At 39.8% G+C, this 19,720-nt stretch overlaps 1 protein-coding gene across 1 annotated transcript in view; it reads right to left on the minus strand.

Moving 5' to 3' along the window:
* The window catches only part of LOC136399229 (zinc finger protein 432-like), a 60,560-nt gene that overhangs the window by 15,632 nt on the left and 25,208 nt on the right, over positions 1-19,720 (minus strand). The window lies entirely within an intron of this gene.

Genomic DNA, 19,720 nt, shown 5'->3' on the forward strand with positions numbered 1-19,720 from the left:
ACTGTGAAAGCATTGCAAAGATGTCATGTCTACACCCTGGCTGATGGTTCAGTGAATAGAATGACTCCCTGGAGCAGCCGTGTTGCCGGTTCAGTCCTGAAGTTGCCAGCTCGATCCTTAGGTCACCACATGAGCTCCAGGGGGGACATGTAACATACGAGAAGCAATCACTGGGTGCACAACTAAGTGAAACAAGTTGATGTTTCTCCCTTCTCTCTCTTCTGCACTCTGTCTAAATATATAAATAAATAAATAAATAAATAAATAAATAAATAAATAAATAAATAAATGTGAAGTCTCCCAAATGTATATATAGACCCAGTGAAATACCAACAAAAATCCTAAACTGGTATTTATTTACATTTTTTTTTAAAGTTGAGAAAATTTTTCTATCAGTTAGTGAGAGCTTCAAGTCACTATAATTAAGACAGTACAATAGACAAATCAGCCAAAGGTACGTAAAAAAATGCCTGTGCACAGACTCACGCATAGACAGCATGTGATGACAATGGTAGTTCTGCAGGGAAGGGGATAAGAATGGCTTTTTTTAAAAAATGGTTCTGGGACAATAAGACTTCCATGCTAGAAGTGGGCGGACAAGAAGAGACACAAAAGGAATCCACCTGGTAACCCCCCTAGGGGGCCATGCTTTGCCCATCTGGGTTGTTTTTCTGTGGCTCAGTAACTTTTAGAGTCTGAGGCAGAGACCATAAAGCCATCATGGGTGCCTGGAACCAACTGGCTCCAAGGCTCCAATCAAGCCATGGATGTATGGGGTAAGAGAGAGATCGCGAGCGAGAGCGGCAGGGGTGGCTTACCAATTGGGCATTGCTCCTCTGTGCCCTGTTGGGTAATCAATACCAGGTCATATACACTATGGGCCAACATTTCACAACTGAGTAAATGAGCCAGGGCAGGATTTCAGGTTTGATTTCCAGTCACAGCACATATAGGAATCACCAAGTGAATGCAGGGATGGGAGAAACAATGAATCGATGTTTCCCTCTCACAGATCAATGAATAAAAGTTGTTAAATAAAAATAAGAATTGGGCCCTGGCCAGAGAGCCTGGCTGGTCAGTGCCGTCTCGATGCACAGGGTTGGCAGTTTGATCCCTCATCAGGGCTCACACAGGAACTGAATGATATTTCTGTCTCTCGCTCTCTCCTGTCCTCTCTCTCCAAAATCAGGAAATAAGAAAATAATTATAAATAAATAAAAACATGAGAAAATTCCTCAAAGTGATAATCTATGAAGAGATTTTAACAGGCACATAAATCACACTGTATACTAATGGTCTGTAGCTGGAGGAAATGTAAAGGGTTCATATACTGTGGAAAACATTTCCGTATCATCTGTTCAGACTGAAGTTATAAACACACTTACAGCACTGTCACCTTGAGCTAAATGTCTAAATTATGTATTTTTGCCCATGAAACTCCCCGAAACACACACAAAAAAAGTGCACTGCTGAAACAGAAGTACAAGGTTTTCATGGCAGCTGGATCCTAACCATCTGGACTGCAAACACACAAGTTCAGTTATCGGTAGGAACAACTGCCATGCACTCAGACTACGGCATGCTACGGGAAAAAAACCCACCTTGTCTCTTTTAACATTTCTAAAGGCTGGTAAAAGAAAAACACTTTTTTTAAGTGAGAAAGACAAAGAGACAAACAGACAAATAGACAAATAAGAAGGGAGATGAGAAGCATGAACTTGTAGCTGCAGCACTTTTTGTTGTTCATTGATATCATTCTCATATGTGTTTCAACCAGGGAGATTCAGCGGAGCTGGTGACGCCTTCCTCAAGCCAGTAACCTCGGGCTTCAAGACAGCGACTTTTGGGCTGAATCCAGGAATGTTGGGCTCAGGTCTATGATCCCACCCTGAAGCTGACTACCCTGTGCTCAAGCCAGCAATATCAGGGTTTTAAACCTGAGTCCTCAGGCTCAGGTAGATGATCCAGCCACTGCACCACTGCCTGTTCAGACCAAAAAACACCTTCCTTTGTGAAGCACATGGAATAAGTCTTTCATGGCTTGCAATTCCAAAACATTTACTGTGAATTACAGAATAAGTTTACCTGACATTTATTACATATACACACACATTAAAAAAAGGAAAAAATCGCCCATCACATTCAAATTAAGCAAAACAAGCCTCACATAAAAAATGTATGATTATTTGATACAAAAAAATTAGGCACAATTAAATACAGTATAAAGATTGAGAATGATGCCTCACTTGTGGCAGTGCAGCGGACAAAGCATCAACCTAGAATGCTGAGGTCTCTGGTTGAAACCCTGGGCTTGCCTGGTCGAGGCACACATGGGAGTTGATGCTGCCTGCTCTTCCCTGCCTTCTCTCTCTTTCTGTCTCTAAAAATAAATAAATAAAATCTTTAAAAATAGATTTAGACCAATTAAATGTATGATAAAACTATAAAGAAAATCTGGAAAGTGCTCCGTATGGAGAGCACAGGGTAAGTCAAGCCCCTGGACGCTTCACCAAAACATCAGGAACACTCCAGGTGGCCTCTGCCAACACAACATGCAACATCACTGTCACTCTACAGTTAACAACCACACCGTTGTCTCAGCAAATAGAAACCAGGTCCCTCCTGAGATAAACGGCTGCTTACTCCATCCAGTCCGGTTTCCCTCCTTTCCTACATTACAAGCCCCTTCTTTTAATTCTTCTTATTCCTCCCTTTCCCTTTTCCCCTGGATCACCTTCCACCCTGGTGCCCCCCTCATTTTCGCTGCACTCAACAAGCAACTACCCATCTCTCTCCCCTTATTGGAACAGGAATAGCGTCTACATTATCAGTCTAGACAGCAGAACTCCAAGAAAGGAGCACACCTCCCTACCCTCTTTCTCACCTCTTCTCAATTCATCTCCCTCCCTGCCTGACACAACAGGGAATGTTGTTCCTCTGCGGGGAGGACGCTACCTTGGCCTTCCTACTACCTGGGCAGGAGCCTGTGCTTTAACATACCTCTCTCCCAATGGTGATGTAGCCCTCAACAACTGGTCTCTCCCCATTCCAGGGATTCAGCAAGTCCGGCACAGAAGGGCAGTGCAGCTCACCCCTCTCTTGATAAACCCTTAAAACAATTTTGGGAATTGGGACAGGTTCAGGAGAACTAGCCACTTCTTCTCTCCTAACCTCTTCTCTCCTAACCTCCCATATAATTGTCGCTGAAGTGTTCATTCTTGCAGGCTGCTTCTGCACCCTGTGCACCAGAAGTCGTATATAGAGAGGCTGACTGAGTCAGCGGGTACAGAAACCACTAGTTACATTTTCCTCCTCCAAGCTGCACACCAACACCAATACCAACGAGTTCCCCAGCAAGTGACTGCCTGAAGACATTGTCCACCCAGTCCGGGTCTGAGGACTCTCGTCTATTCCCTGCCCCATAAATACTTCAACTGACAATAACTAGCAGGAAGCAGTTACGGAAAATAATAAGACCTTCATCCCTTTTCCATAAACAACAAAAGGCTAAAATGTAAGGTTTGGGTTCAGGGTGCTTTTCAAACCAGAGTCCCCTTTAAAACTCATATTCCCCTTTTTGGGTAAACAGGTGGTTTTTTCTAGTTTTGCTTGTATTGGAACAGCTTCCTGTGTGTATCGTCTATGGACGGCTGCTGCTTGCCCTAAGGTTGGCAAATAGCAAACTGCAGATTGCCTGCTTATATGAGGAGTGATTTTTTGCTATTGTTTGCAGGGAAGGGGTATTTCCACCTAATCTGTTTTGTTGGAAAGGAGAGATACAGAGAGAGAGAGAGAGAGAGAGAGAAACAAGAGAGAGAGAGACTGTTGACAGTCTTGGTAGCCCTGTTTACACTGGTGGAGACCTGTGAGTTTAGAGGGTGAGCGTTGAAGAAACACAGCCTGGTCCCTAGAAATTCCGAGAAAGTGTATGAGGAAAAATAAGAGTTTCCAATATACAAGCCAGTGTTTTCTGCTGTCATTAGTGTGGCTTTCACCTCCCTGAGGAGGTACAGAAAGAGGAGGCAGTGAGCTACTTAGGGGTGGTTCCCCCCCGGGGCACCAGCAGGCTTCAAAAGTAAGTAATAAACAGTTAGATCTTCTCCCTCTGCTGCCTGGTGGTGTTTCCAGATTATCCAATTACCAGGTTGACATCCCTGGCCTGGAACTCCTACATGGCAATATTGATGTGAACTGGGGCCACCTTGTTTGACTAAGAGACAGCAGGACTTAATTTATACACTTTATATAGGTCACTTTGTCAGGGGGATGGATAATAAATAAAATGAAGATTATGTCAGCAAATAAGAACGTGTGTGGGTAATGAAATTAAAAAGTGTCTGTTGCTACATATTAAAAGCTAAGAGCAGGTCTTTGCAAATATTTTCTGCAAAGGAACACATACATATTTTTGGCACTGAGGACCATAGGTATAGGATTGTGGGAATCAGTTCTGCCTTTGCAGTGCAAAAGTGTCAACCAAAAATGACCAATGGGTGTGCTCTGCACTGCAGTTAGGTGGCCCTTGTATGAAAGGCTAAAACACAGAGGGCATCTAACTGCTTGCCCTGGGCTTGACCACATTTTCTGACATTTTATCTAAGCTATATCTATCCCCTAGCCCAGTGGTCTCCAATCCCCGGGCCGCAGACCAGTACCAATCTGTGGGCCATTTGGTACCGGTCCGCAGAGAAAGAATAAATAACTTACATTATTTTTGTTTTATTTATATTTAAGTCTGAACGATGTTTGATTTTTGAAAAATGACCAGATTCCCTGTTACATCCGTCTAAGACTCAGTCTTGACACTTGTCTTGATCACGTGATACATTTATCCGTCCCACCCAAAAGGCCGGTTTGTGAAAATATTTCCTGACATTAAACCAGTCCTTGGCCTCCCTCAAAATTGGGGACCACTGCCCTAGCCAATAAAGGTATATCTGACCCAGAATGTATGTATAAGAATTTTCACAGCAGCATTATTCATAGCAAGCCCAGTGCAAACAACAAAAGTTTAACAATAGGGAAAACTGTCATGTATACTCAAGCGGTGCAAGGCTATGGATTCCTTTCTATCCCAACTGCAGAGGTTGGAACCTCATGCCCATCACCACCCTGGGGGCCTGGGCCTTCAAAACTGCAACCTGACGACAATGTCTGCACCTCAGACACTGACCACACACCCTTATTATTCCCACAGCGGGACCAGCCACCCTCACATGAGGACCATCCCGAGTCCTTTATATCCCGAACCTGATCCTGACACCATGATTATACTAAATGCTTTCATCCATTACATAGTGTGACCCGCAAAGACCAGGACAGTCGGGACACGGTAGTTGCTGTCTACAGAAGCTTAGATGCTATTTGACCCCAACGCTACTCAAACTAAAGACAGGCAGTCATCTGTTTCCTCCGAAATACCTGGGAGCCAGAGTAGTACGTCTTTTCAACCAAAGATGGTGTTATATTTGTATCTCTAGTGGCACAAATATAAATTAAGACCCTTAACTCAAGCCCTAAACAAAAATTAAGTCAAAATAGATCACAGATCTAAATGTAAAAAGTGAAAATATAAAACTTATCAAAGTAAATGGGAGAAATTTTTTGAACCTGACTTATGCAGAGCTCTGGGTGAAGAAAATAAAGGATGAATCATCAAAAATATAAAAAATTTTACTAAATTATAATTTAATACGTTTGTACTTTTTTTGGTCAGCAATAAAAAAGTACAGACAGGGACAAACAGAAAGGGATAGAGATGAGAAACATCAACTCATAGTTGCAGCCTAGAGCCTGAGTTTGGAAGAAAATATTTACACAAGTATTTGGTAAAGGATTGTATTTCAAATATAGAAAAGATCTATAAAACATAACAAAAATACTACAACCACTTAATTACTTTATGTATGAGGTCATAAAGTTTTCTAGAAACTGGATTTTCATGATGTCAGAAGTGTAAACTTAGTAAACGTCAATAACTTTCAAAATTACTATGTATAATAAATGTTATATATAAATATAAATTATAGATGTAAAGCTGTAAAAATGAAGTATAATTTAAAATTTTTTGTAGGGTATGGTTTAATTTTTAAATGACTCCAAGTATCATTGCAAAATTATAATATAAACTACCTAGGATTTAAGGTGAATCAGTATGTATAGGACATTAAAATTTAATACGTATGTACTTTCTTTTTAAGTGAGCAATAAAAGGACAGACAGGGACTGCCAGACAAAAAAGGAGAGGGATGAGAAGCATCAACTCAGAGTTGCAACACGTTTTCAACAAAAGATGTCGGCATAATTATATCTCTAGTGGTGTAAAAATAAAAAAAGACCCTTAATTCCAAAAAGAAAGGTTCTAACAAATCATGGAAGAAAGTAAGAATTTGAATAATGAGCTTAGGATGGATAGCTCAGATTGTTTGAGTGTCATCCTGTTTCATCAAGGTTTTAAGTTTGAGTTCTGGTGGAGAATCAACCAATAAATGCATAAATAATAAGTCAGACAAGAACTGGTATTTCTTCTCGCTCCCACTTACTGTTTGTAATCAGTGAACAAAATTTTTAAAGAATTTGGAAAATGAGGGGATTATAACATAAATGAACTATAAATTAATTATTTGGGTTGTAAAATTTTTTTAATATTAGAAACAAACATAAATATGTTTTTCAAGTATACCCCTTTCTTTCTAAGACATTTATTAAGGGAAAAACATAGGTCAAAGAAGGGAGCTGTCGAATAAATAACCTTCAGTAACAAGTTAAAGAGGAAAACATGGGACCTTGGAGCTTAGGACAAAGAGACATAAATCTTGAAAGGTATAAGAAGGGGGTAGAAAAAGCCGGCATGCTAAAAATAGTGCCATTATGTGTACCCCTCATAAATGTATACCTATTTTCTATACTGTTTATTTTATTAGTGTGTTTTAGAGAGAGAGAGAGAGGAAGGAGAGAGTGACAGGAACACAATCTGTTCCTGTATATGCCCTGACTTGGGGTCGTAATTGGCAACATTTGCAATTCAGAACAATGCTCTAACCAACTGAGCATGGCCATACCATTTTTTAATGCATAGTTTTTTGGTAACTTGAGTTATCATCCTACTAGTTCACCCATAATTTTTCTATACCCCCTTACTATTAATTACATGTAGATATACATAAATGTTATAATACAGAAATTATTTTATGAGAAGGAAAATAATATTATATCACAATTGTTTCTTTCCAACTATTTTCTTAATTGACAAAAGAGACAGAGGAAGGGAGAGATTGGGTGGTTTAGGTTGTTCATTGATTGCTTTCTTATACAGACCTTGACGGGTGGGGAAGCCTTCAGTGGAGCTAGTGAAACCTTGCACATGCCAGTGACGTTGGGTTCAAGTTAGCGACCGTGGGGTCATGTGTATAATTCCATGCAAAGCAGGCCATCCACACTCAAGCTGGTGAGGGTGTGCACAGCCAGAGGAGTCTGCTCTCAAGCAGGATACTTCAAGTTCCTATCATGTGAACATTTTATATAACTATGGTACATTTGTCAAACTGAGGAATCTCTAAGTTCACAAAATTTTCCACTGTTTTTTCCCAAGTTGTAGTACTCAACCCACAATACAATATCAGTTTAAGACATCATGTTTTCTCGATTTTCTCTGTTCTGTGACCATTTCTCTGATGTATTTTTCTCATTTATATCATCAATTAATTTAAGGAGTAATGATGAGTTATTTTGCATCTTAATCCATCTTTTGGGTTGTACTAAGTTCCTCTTGTTAAATACTGGCAATAATTTTTAGAACAGACACCTTGAAATTGAAGTCTCTTATCACACCACTAAATAGGGGTAGACAATATAAAATCTCTTACCATCGATATTTTGGTAAAGATAATATTTGCTGGGTTTCTACACTTAATATAGGAAGAACAAATTCTAACTGAAAAGAACCAGCCTACAAGGTTTACATCAAAAGATTTTAAAACTTATATGTAGTATTTGTATTGGCAATATTGGGAAAGCATAATACAGATAAATGGAACATAATAGAGATCCCACTAAAAGACCTGCACAAATCAAATACATTCAACTGTTTGAGAAAGAAACAAAGGCTTTGACTGTGAACGCATATTCTTTCCAACAAATGATGTTGGAACACTTAGAGGACCATTGGCATGCATGAGTAAGTAAATATTAATACGTACAAGGAATCTAAACACATACCTCACAAGTTTTATCTGTTTAAATACTGGTATTCAGCCTGACCAGGCGGTAGGGCAGTGGAACTTGAATTGGACTGGGATGCAGAGAACTCAGGTTCAAGTTCCTGAGGTAGTTGAATTGAGTGCTTACTCACCAGTCTTGAGTGTGGGGTTGTTGGCTTGAGCCAAAAGACACTGGCTTGAAGATGAAGGTCACAGGCTTGAGGGCAAGCTAGCTCTGGCTTGAGCAAAGGGTCACTCACTGTGCTACATAGCCTGCCAGTGAAGACACATATGAGAAAGCAATCAATGAACAACGAAGATGCCACATGGAAGAATTGATGCTTCTCATCTCTCTCCCTTTCTACCTGTTCTTGTCTATTCCTCCTTCTTTATCTCTGTGGAAAGTGTGGAGGGAAGACTGGTATCCACATCATAAAATTTCTAAAAGTCCACAATTTTAAAAACATGAAAGGATCTTGAACAGATACTTTCAAAGATAATCAGATGGCAAGTGAATGTATCAAAAGTGGTCAACAATGTTACGAGAAATTTACTATTTAGCACAGTGAAGTGATTGATAAAAGAACACAGCTGTAGAATTCCTAAAATAGTGATAAGGACAGAAAAAGAAATTTTTATTTGACATAGACAATACAAAGACTACATCAGTTAGGAAAATAGGCTCATTTTTTTTGTTCTATTTACTGAAAGGAGAGGAGGCAGACAGTCTCCTGCATGCACCCTGAGCAGAAAATACCCAGAAAGCCACTAGGGTGGAATGCTCTGCCCATCTGGGGCATTACTCTCTTGCTCATCAACCAAGAGTTTCTCAGCACCTTACGTGGATGTCATAGAGCCATCCTCTGCACCCAAGGCCAACTCAATCCAATGGAGCGATGACTCCAAAATGGAGAGAGAGAGAGAGAGAGAGAGAGAAAGAGAGAGAGAGAGAGAGAGAGAGAGAGAGAGAGAGAGGGAAGCAACTGAGAGGGGAGTGGGGAGATAATCAGATAGGCTTTTCTCCTGTGTGCCCTGAAGGAAATTGAACCTGGGACATCTACACACCAGGCTGACACTCTACCACTGAGGCAACTGATGAGGAATGGCAGATTCTTAAATGCACACTGTTCATTTTAATTTATTAAAGGTTTGTCTAAAAATTTATTCTTTAAAAGATTTTGTTCATTTATAGAAAGGGCAGATAGAGAGAAGGGGGGATGATCAGGAAGCATCAACACACATATGTGCCTTCACTGGGTAAGCCTAGGGTTTTGAACCAGTGATGCCACCATTCTAGGTCATTGCTTTATCCACTGTGCCACCACAGGTCAGGAAAAAAAATTATTTTAATGAAGTAGTCTCACTAATAAGTGGAATTCAGAAGAACGCTTGTATTTACTTATGTTCAAAAACCTGAACAAAAATATCAAAGAGGCCCTGAGTGGTTGGCTCAGTAGAGCATCAACCAGGTATAGGGACATCCTAGGTTTGATTCCTGGTCAGGGCTACAAGAGTAGTGACTATTTTCTTCTCTGTGCCATCCTCTCCCCCTGCTCTCTCAATTACTCTTTTGCAGCATGTGGCTCAATTTAGGCTTTGGTTCAGTTCATTCGTACATCAGCCATAGTACTGAGGTAGCTTGGTTGGTCTGAGTATATCAGCCTCAGGAGCTAAAAACAGCTCGTGTCGTTTAAGCATCAGCCCTAGACGGAAGGTGCCAGGTGAATTGTTGCAGATCCATGTGATGAGTATATTCAGGTCCCGAGCAAGAACAATGCAGAATTAAAGAAAATAGACTTAAAGAATTAAAAGATGGGTTCGGGAGTGCTCTGTAAATACTGCTGGCAGAAACACCACCCTAGCAGAAAAACATGTTTGCCTCAAGAAACTGCATTTTCCTTTATTTACAGGGCAAAGTGGGCCATTAGCAAATCAATGACTTTTCTGATTATAGTTTCCAAGGCAATCTTAGAATTACACTGAGTGCAAAAAACCCCCACCAATACTTAACACCCTAACTTTACATAAAGAGGAAATTTGCTTGCAGTCTTTTCTGGAGAATATGGGGGTGGGAGGAAGCCAAGCATCACATGGGGGTGTGGGGAAGGCTTAGCATTTTTGTAAGCAAGATGGGGAGTTGGGGAGAAGCCAGTTCCCAACACCTCTGTTCCCTCAAAATCTAACTGCAAAACCCTGTTGATTTTTGGTCCCAGATATATCACCCTTTTATATTATTTTAAACTTTGATTCATGTATTGGGATTTATACTCATCTGATTTCCATGTACCGATTCAGAGGAAGACTGTAAAAATATAAAATAAATAACAAAGTTAAAATAACCATTACTAACCGATAATAAAACAAGTGTCTCAATACAATGAAGTGAATTATGCCTATTAGATTATCAAGCATTGTCTTAGCTAATACAGCAAGATCTAAAATAAAATCTTTGTAGTTTTGTATGTCCTTAATATGTTACTGTAATTTTACCAGGTCCATGTTGACACCATCACTGATCCACATTATTTATAAATATAACCCAACCCCACTTCAGTCTGAGAACTATACCAAGGAGCAAAAGTCACATACATTCAGGAAAAGTCTGCAACGCACTGGAACTGTGGTCACATTCCACACTCTACAGCTAGAATCCAAGTCCCAGTGACCACTGCTTCTAGCTGGCAATGATTCAGGTAGATTTAAAGGGCTATCTGCAGTATGTATTTAAATGCGGCTTCTGTTTCCTTTAACATGGAGAGATAAACCCAACGGGCCCTTCCCTGGAACTTTCCAGCCATGTGGTGGTGAGGAGAACCTTGGGATACACTATGCTGGGGGGCAGAGGTAAATTTGTAACAGAAGTGGGCAAAAAAAAAAAAAAGAGAGAGAGAAAAGGAGAAAGAGAGAGAGAGGGAGGTGATCTAAATTAGGAGAATATCCCAGCCCCATGGGGCATTGAGGCAGGAGGAGACACTATGTATTAAACAAGGCAGTGGATCCATGGCAAATGGGGAGAAAAAAATAATGCCATCAACACCCATAACAGAGATCTTTGAGGGATGGGCACAACCCAAATATTCAGGAAAGGCAGAGTAAGTGGGCTTCATGTCTCATGTCTATAAGAACTGAGATTGCCTTACCTGCTACTTGCAAAATTATCCTAGGCTCGTCCGTGGTGATGTGAGAAGGGGCTAATGGCCCTGGGCACCTTTAGTCTTCAGTGGCAAGTCTCAGCAGGCTGGGCAAGTTTAGGACACAAGTGGCTGGAATAGGCTGGAAGAGACTGAACCCTCCCTTGGAGGAGTGAGGGGACAGCCTACCTTCCTGTGTCCCTTTTTTTCACAGCAAGGGCATGGCCCTGGTGGAGGCTGAGAAGCCAGGCTTTAACCCATGACCTTCCTTTCCACTAATGAAGCACGGCCCTGATGGAGGCTTATGAGGGTCCATAGGGGCGTTGGAGCCTTTAGGGGTGTATTCCAAGAGCTGGTATTTTGCCTGATCTCTTTGGGCTCTGTCTTCCTTTTCCTGTTCCTCTTGGTCATTATAGAACTTAAAAGTCGGGAGAAAAAGATGGCAGCGGAGTAGGCGGATACACAGACGCCCAGCTCTCACCACCAAACTGGAATACAAATCAATTTGGGAAAAATCAGCATGAGAAACCAACTCTGAATTGCAAGAACGGCTCTCAAAAACCAAGGAGCAAAGAAGAAACCACACGAGTTCTGGTAGGAAGCCCCTGAACCTCCTCTGCTTGCCGGAACGGAGGGGGTGGTGGGGCTGAGAGCCCAGAGAGGATCTCGGAGGGAGGGGAGCAGAAACTACTGCTCACAGCCACTTGCCTGGCGACTAGAGAGCGAGGTGTGTTGAAAAGACCAGCTTATCTCCCAAGCGGATAGGAAGGAGAGAGGGACAGACTATGAGGGGTTAAGGAATGCAAGAGACGAGCTAAAAGGGCTGAATCATCCGTGCTGGAGGCGGCCATAGCTGGGGGAGGGACTGAACCTTTCACAAAACAGAGCTGAAGTGCTTCCGGATCAGAGATCTCCGGACATCTGTCTAGCTCCAATCAGCGCAACAAGACACAGCTGAAAACAAGAAGTGGGGAGGATGGGCAGTAACTCAGGTCTCCATGGAGATCTGAGATACACCTCCCTCTACTGAAGCTGAGAAAACACCCTGCACCCACTGAGATTAGTTGGCTAAAGAGGCCTTCAGAGTCTCAGGTTACACCCATGGCATTCCTGGATACAGTTTCAAGGAAGCCCCCTGCTGAGATCAGTAAACAAGACAATCACCTGTTAAGAAAACAAACAAATCAAGACTTCAAAACTGCCCAAATCCGAAAATGGATTACAGATAACAGCTGATACCAACCCAAGAAGACCTAGAAATAACACAACTGAAAACTGGAGGCAGACAACACCAAGCCTAGACTCAACCAAATCTATAAATAAAACACCCAAAAAAGAGGATGAGAAGACAAAAAAGTGCAATCCAAATGAAACCACAAGAGACACCTTCGAGAGGTGAACTGAGTGATATGGAAATAATCAAACTTCCAGATGCGGAGTTCAAAATAATGATTGTAAGGATGCTTAGGGATCTTAGAACAACAATGGACGGTCAGTATGAAAACCTAAATAAAGAAATAGCAAGTATAAAAAAGAATCAGTTGGAGATGACAAATACAATATCAGAAATAAAGACCACAATGGAAGGAATTAAAAACAGGATAGATAGAGCAGAGGATCGAATCAGCGAGTTAGAGGACAACTAGAATGAAGGCATGAAAGCAGAGAAGAAAAGAGAAAAGAGACTCAAAAAGTCAGAGGAAACTCTTAGAGAGCTCTGTGACAACATGAAGAGAAATAACATCCGCATCATAGGGGTTCCTGAAGAAGAAGAAAAAGAACAAGGGATAGAGACTTTGTTCAATCATATCATAGCTGAAAACTTCCCTAAATTAATGCAAGAGATACTCTCACAAATCCAAGAAGCACACAGGACTCCATTAAAGAGAAACCCAAAGAAACCTACACCAAGACACATCATAATTAAAATACCAAAGCTAAGCGATAAAGAGAAAATATTAAAAGCTGCAAGAGAAAAAAAAGTTATCACCTACAAAGGAGCCCCCATAAGGATGACATCTGACTTCTCAACAGAAACACTTGAGGCCAGAAGGGAATGGCAAGAAATATTCAAAGTAATGCAGAACAAGAACCTACAACCAAGACTACTTTATCCAGCAAGGCTATCGTTTAAAATCGAAGGAGAAATAAAAAGCTTCCCAGACAAAAAACAACTCAAGGAATTCATTACAACCAAACCAATGCTGCAGGAAATGTTAAGGGGCCTGTTGTAAACAGATCAAAGTAGGAAAAGAATACAGCAAAAAAAGGAATACACCTTTAAAGAAGAAAATAGCAATAAACAACTACATATCAATAATAACCTTAAATGTAAATGGATTAAATGATCCAATCAAAAGACATAGGGTAGCTGCGTGAATAAGAAAACTGGACCCATACAGATGTTGTCTACAAGAGACACACCTTAGAACAAAAGACACACATAGATTGAAGGTAAAAGTATGGAAAAAAAACGTTTCATGCAAACGGAAATGAAAAAAAAGCTGGGGTAGCAATACTTATATCAGACAAATTGGACTTTAAAACAAAGGATATAGTAAGAGATAAAGAAGGCCACTACATAATGATAAAGGGAGTAATAGAACAGGAAGATATAACTATTATAAATATCTATGCACTTAATATAGGAGCACCTAAATATATAAAGCAGACTTTGATGGATTTAAAGGGCGAGATCAACAGCAATACTATAATAGTAGGGGATTTCAATATCCCAGTAACATCACTAGATAGATCCTCAAGAAAGAAAATTAACAAAGAAACAGCAGACTTATTGAAAACACTAGATCAACTCGATTTAATAGGTATCTTCAGAACCTTTCACCCTAAAGCAGCAGAATATACATTCTTTTCAAGTGCTCATGGTACATTCTCTAGGATAGACCACATGTTAGGGCACAAAAGTGCTTTCAACAAATTTAAGAAGACTGAAATCATATCAAGCACTTTCTCCGATCACAACGGCATGAAACTAGAAATGAATCACAACAGAAAAGCTCAAAAATTCTCAAACACATGGAAACTAAATAGCAGGTTGTTAAATAATGAATGGATTAAGAATGACATCAAAGAAGAAATAAAAAAATTCCTAGAAACGAATGACAACGAGCATAGAACAACTCAAAATTTATGGGACACAGCGAAAGCAGTGCTGAGAGGGAAGTTCATAGCACTACAGGCACACTTTCAGAAGCTAGAAAAAGCTCAAATAAACAACTTAACCCTGCATCTATAAGAACTAGAAAAAGAACAGCAAGTAAAGCCCAAATGTAGTAGAAGGAAGGAAATAATAAAGATCAGAGCAGAAATAAATGACATAGAGGCTAAAGAAACAATACAGAAGATCAATGAAACTAGGAGCTGGTTCTTTGAAAAGGTAAACAAGATTGATGAACCTTTAACTAGACTCACCAAGAAAAAGAGAGGACTCAAATAAATAAAATTAGAAATGAGAGAGGAGAAATAACAACTGACACAACAGAAATACAAAATATTGTACGAAAATACTATGAAGAACGGTATGCCAAAAAACTAGACAACCTAGATGAAATGGACAAATTCCTTAAAACATACAATCTTCCAAAAATCAATCTGGAAGAATCAGAAAACCTAAACAGACCGATGACAACAAAGGAGATCGAAACAGTTATCAAAAAACTCCCAACAAAGAAAAGTCCAGGGCCCGATGGCTTCACAAAAGAATTCTACCAAATATTCAAAGAAGAACTAACTCCTATCCTTCTCAAACTATTTCAAAAAATTCAAGAGGAAGGAAGACTTCCAAGCTCCTTTTATGAGGCGAGCATAATTCTGATTCCAAAACCAGGCAAAGACAACACAGAGAAAGAAAATTATAGGCCAATATCTCTGATGAATATAGATGCTAAAATCTTCAACAAAATATTAGCAAACCGGATCCAACAATATATGGAAAAAATCATACACCATGATCAAGTGTGATTTATTCTGGGGAGGCAAGGATGGTACAATATTCGTAAATCAATCAATGTGATTCATCATATAAACAAAAAGAAGGAGAAAAACCATATGATAATTTCAATAGATGCAGAAAAAGCATTTGATAAAATCCAGCACCCATTCATGATCAAAACTCTCAGCAAAGTGGGAATACAGGGAACATACCTCAATATGATAAAAGCCATCTATGAGAAACCAAAATCCAACATCACACTCAATGGGCAAAAATTAAAAGCAATACCCTTAAGATCAGGAACAAGGCAGGGGTGCCCCCTTTCACCACTCTTATTTAACATGGTCCTGGAAGTCCTAGCCACAGCTATCAGACAAGAAGAAGAAATAAAAAGAATTCAAGTGGGAAAAGAAGAAGTAAAACTATCATTATTTGCAGATGATATGATATTGTATATAGAAAACCCTAAAGTCTCAGTCAAAAAGCTACTGGACCTGATAAATGAATTCAGCAAAGTGGCAGGATATAAAATCAATAAGGAAACAATCCCCTTCACAATTACAACCAAAAAAATAAAGTACCTAGGAATAAACTTAACCAAGGATACTAAAGACTTGTACTCGGAAAATTACAAAGCATTGATAAAAGAAATCAAGGAAGATACAAACAAGTGGAAGCATATACCGTGCTCATGGTTACGAAGAATAAACATCATTAAAATGTCTATATTACCCAAAGCAATTTATAAATTCAATGCAATACCAACTAAAATACCAATGACATACTTCAAAGATATAGATCACATATTCCAAAAATTTATATGGACCCAAAAGAGAACACGAATAGCCTCAGCAATCTTAAAAAAGACGAATAAAGTGGGAGGTATCACACTTCCTGATATCAAGTTATACTACAAGGCCATTGTACTCAAAACAGCCTGGTACTGGCATAAGAACAGGCATATAGATCAATGGAACAGAACAGAGAACCCAGAAATAAACCCACAGTTCTATGGACAACTGATAATTGACAAGGGAGGCAAGGAAATACAATGGAGTAATGACAGCCTCTTTAACAAATGGTGTTGGGAAAATTGGACAGCTACCTGCAAAAAAATGAAACTAGATCACCAGCTTACACCACCCACAAAAATAAACTCAAAATGGATAAAAGACTTAAATGTTGGCCGTGAAACCATAAGCATCTTAGAAGAAAACATAGGCAGTAAGCTCTCCGACATCTCTCAGAGCAATATATTTACTGATTTATCTCCATGGGGAAGTGAAATAAAAGACAGGATAAACAAATGGGACTATATCAAACTAAAAAGCTTTTGCACAGCTAAAGACAACAAGAACAGAATAAAAAGACAAACTACACAATGGGAGAACATATTTGACAATACCTCTGATAAGGGGTTAATAACCAAAATTTATAAAGAATCCGTAAATCTCAACACCAGGAAAACAAACAATCCAATCAAAAAATGGGCAAAAGAGATGAATAGAAATTTCTCCAAAGAGGACATACAGATGGCCAATAGGCATATGAAAAAATGCTCAACATCACTAATCATTAGAGAAATGCAAATTAAAACCACAATGAGATATCACCTCACACCCCAGCCACAATGGCGCTCATCAACAAAACAACACAGAATAAATGCTGGCGAGGATGTGGAGAAAAGGGAACCCTCCTGCACTGCTGGTGGGAATGCAGACTGGTGCAGCCTCTGTGGAAAACAGTATGGAGATTCCTCAAAAAACTGAAAATCGAACTGCCTTTTAACCCAGCTATCCCACTTTTAGGAATATACCCCAAGGACACCATAGAACAGCTCAAAAAGGAGAAATGCACCCCCATGTTTGTGGCAGCATTGTTCACAATAGCGAAGATCTGGAAACAACCCAAGTGTCCGTCAGAGGACGAGTGGATTAAAAAGCTTTGGTACATATATACTATGGAGTACTACTCAGCCATAAGAAATAATGACATCAGATCATTTACAATAACATGGATGGACCTTGATAACATTATACGGAGTGAAATAAGTAAATCAGAAAAAAAACTAAGAACTATATGAATCCATACATAGAAGGGACATAAAAATGAGACTCAGAGACATGAACAAGAATGTGATGGCAACAGGGGTGGGGGGTGGGGGGATGGGGTGAAGAAGGAGAGAGGGGTTGGGGGAGGGGAGGGGCACAAAGAAAACCAGATAGAAGGTGACAGAAGACAATTTAACTTTGGCGGAGGGGTATACAGCACAATCAAATGTCAAAATAATCTGGAGATGTTTTCTCTCAACATATGTACCCTGATTTATCAATGTCACTGCATTAAATTTAATAAATAAAAGAAAAAAAAAGAACTTAAAAGTCATGATCAGAAGATCTGGCTGTGGGGTTTGAGGGCCCTCCTCCACCTATATAAACTTTCTTTGTATATCTGGAGCTATGGGAAAGACAGGACAGCGTTATTAGCTGGATCAAATGAAGGATGGTAGGAGTTTGCAGGAGAAATAGGTTTGGCACTCCTTATAGAATTCCAGAGTCTTTTGGTTGCTGAATGGCCCTGTACAACAACATTCAAAAATGGTTTTAAAATAAAAAGCATGATAAAGTAAATTTGCAGGACTTTCAGGATATGCTCTCCTTTTTATATTTTTTACAATTAAACTTTAAGCATTTGCTGGGTACACTTTATAATACCTTGACCCTGAGGATTGTAAGGAAATACCTGTCTTTATTTAAATTTTAACAAGATATAGTAAATGCTTTTCCAAGTAAGATTTCTATATTTTTCAAAACATTTCTACCCCACTAATTAACAGGCAATCAAGGAAGTACACTAAGTCTGTAAAAATCCAGTATGACTTTAATTATTTTCCCATTGCAAAAAAAATTTTAATCAAATTCACCCTTCTTGACGGTTTGCAGCAGTTTGCACCTTGGAGCAGCTTGCAGTTTGCAGCTGTTTGGGAAATTAGCAAGTCTTAGAATCCACATTTTATTTTATTTTTTTTTAATATTAGAGCCGGCATTTCCAGTTTTTGCATGCAAGAACTTAATTCAGGTCTTAAAGAATCACATTTTAGACAACATTAAACAAAGATTAAACACAAACAAGAATCAGACGAATCAGTAAAATTAGAGACAAACCTGGGATTTCAGAGAACCATGTTAGAAAGATGCGTGCTTGATTTTAGTAAGGCCATTTTTCTGAGAGAGACAGAAGAAGGATGAGAATAGACAATATTCTCTCCAGAAAAATCTCGAAGCAGCCACATAAAATTTTGTTTAGCTACATTCAAACAGGTGTCTCCCACCTCAATTTTCAGACAAAGAATAGGGGACAATATGATAGTGTAGCTAAAACATCAAATAAAATTAGACAATAACAAGAAAAAACTGCAACTTTCCAAATACCTAAGTCTTCTATTCATTCTCAAATTCTAATAGCTGCTGCAACTGGCAGCCCAAACTGACAACGCCAAGACCTCTTCATCTTATCTCTAGCCCAGCAGCAAACTTAGTTGACGCAGGCAGGAAAGGTTTTTTTGTCTACCTCCCCGAATCACCTGACCCTTAGCTGCAGCTGCCACCTGTTAGGGCCTGACCCAGCCACCGCCACTTTTGCCACCGTGGTCTCTCTGAATCACCTGTCCTTTGACATTATATTCAGATTTACACTCATTCGCCCAATGTTTCCCTCTCCTACAGTGAGGGCACTGATTCGGAGACTTAGGAGCTACTCAGGGTTGAAAAGGAGGCCGAGGTTGATATTTGGGGGGAACAAGGTAGCTTCTAGCAAAATGTCCCCAAATCCTGTATTGGAAACAAGATCCACTGGCAGAAATAGTTTCCAGACCTTTCTTCTTTCATTTGTTCTTCCTTTTATCAAAGAATCTTGGGGATTCCAAGATGGCAGCTGTTGGGCAGATAAAATATATTATGCTCACTTTGTTAAAGACGGCGCTGCCCACGTGGAGGCCGTTGCCCAGGTGATATTAATGTGTGTTGAGAATCCTTGTAGCCTGGGGCTTGGTTTTGGGATTAAGCCATTCCTACCCTTTTTGATGTAGGGCGGTACAATCCAATCATGCCTCAGAGAAGTGACTTTGTATTAGAGACTTCCCTATTTTGTATATTGGATTAAAGGTTTGGATTTCTACGGTATAAAATAGAGGTAGAATAGGAGCTTGCACTCTTGGTTCCTGAGATTATCATTAGATGAGAGAGCAGAGGGAGCAGAGCAGAGAGCAGTGGAAAGAGGCCATGTGGCCAGGAGAAGCAGCCAAGATGGCAGAGTATTGAGTGAGAGGCCAGTTTGTGCAGTTTGATGCTGGAAAAGGAAGGAGATGGGGAACTGAGGAGAATAAGGCTGGTGAGCTAGAAATCTTTCATTCTAGGAAACTCGGATAAGTGAGTGGCTTT

This window comes from Saccopteryx leptura, chromosome 3 (assembly GCF_036850995.1).
Source record: "Saccopteryx leptura isolate mSacLep1 chromosome 3, mSacLep1_pri_phased_curated, whole genome shotgun sequence".
In the NCBI taxonomy this organism is placed as follows: domain Eukaryota; kingdom Metazoa; phylum Chordata; class Mammalia; order Chiroptera; family Emballonuridae; genus Saccopteryx; species Saccopteryx leptura.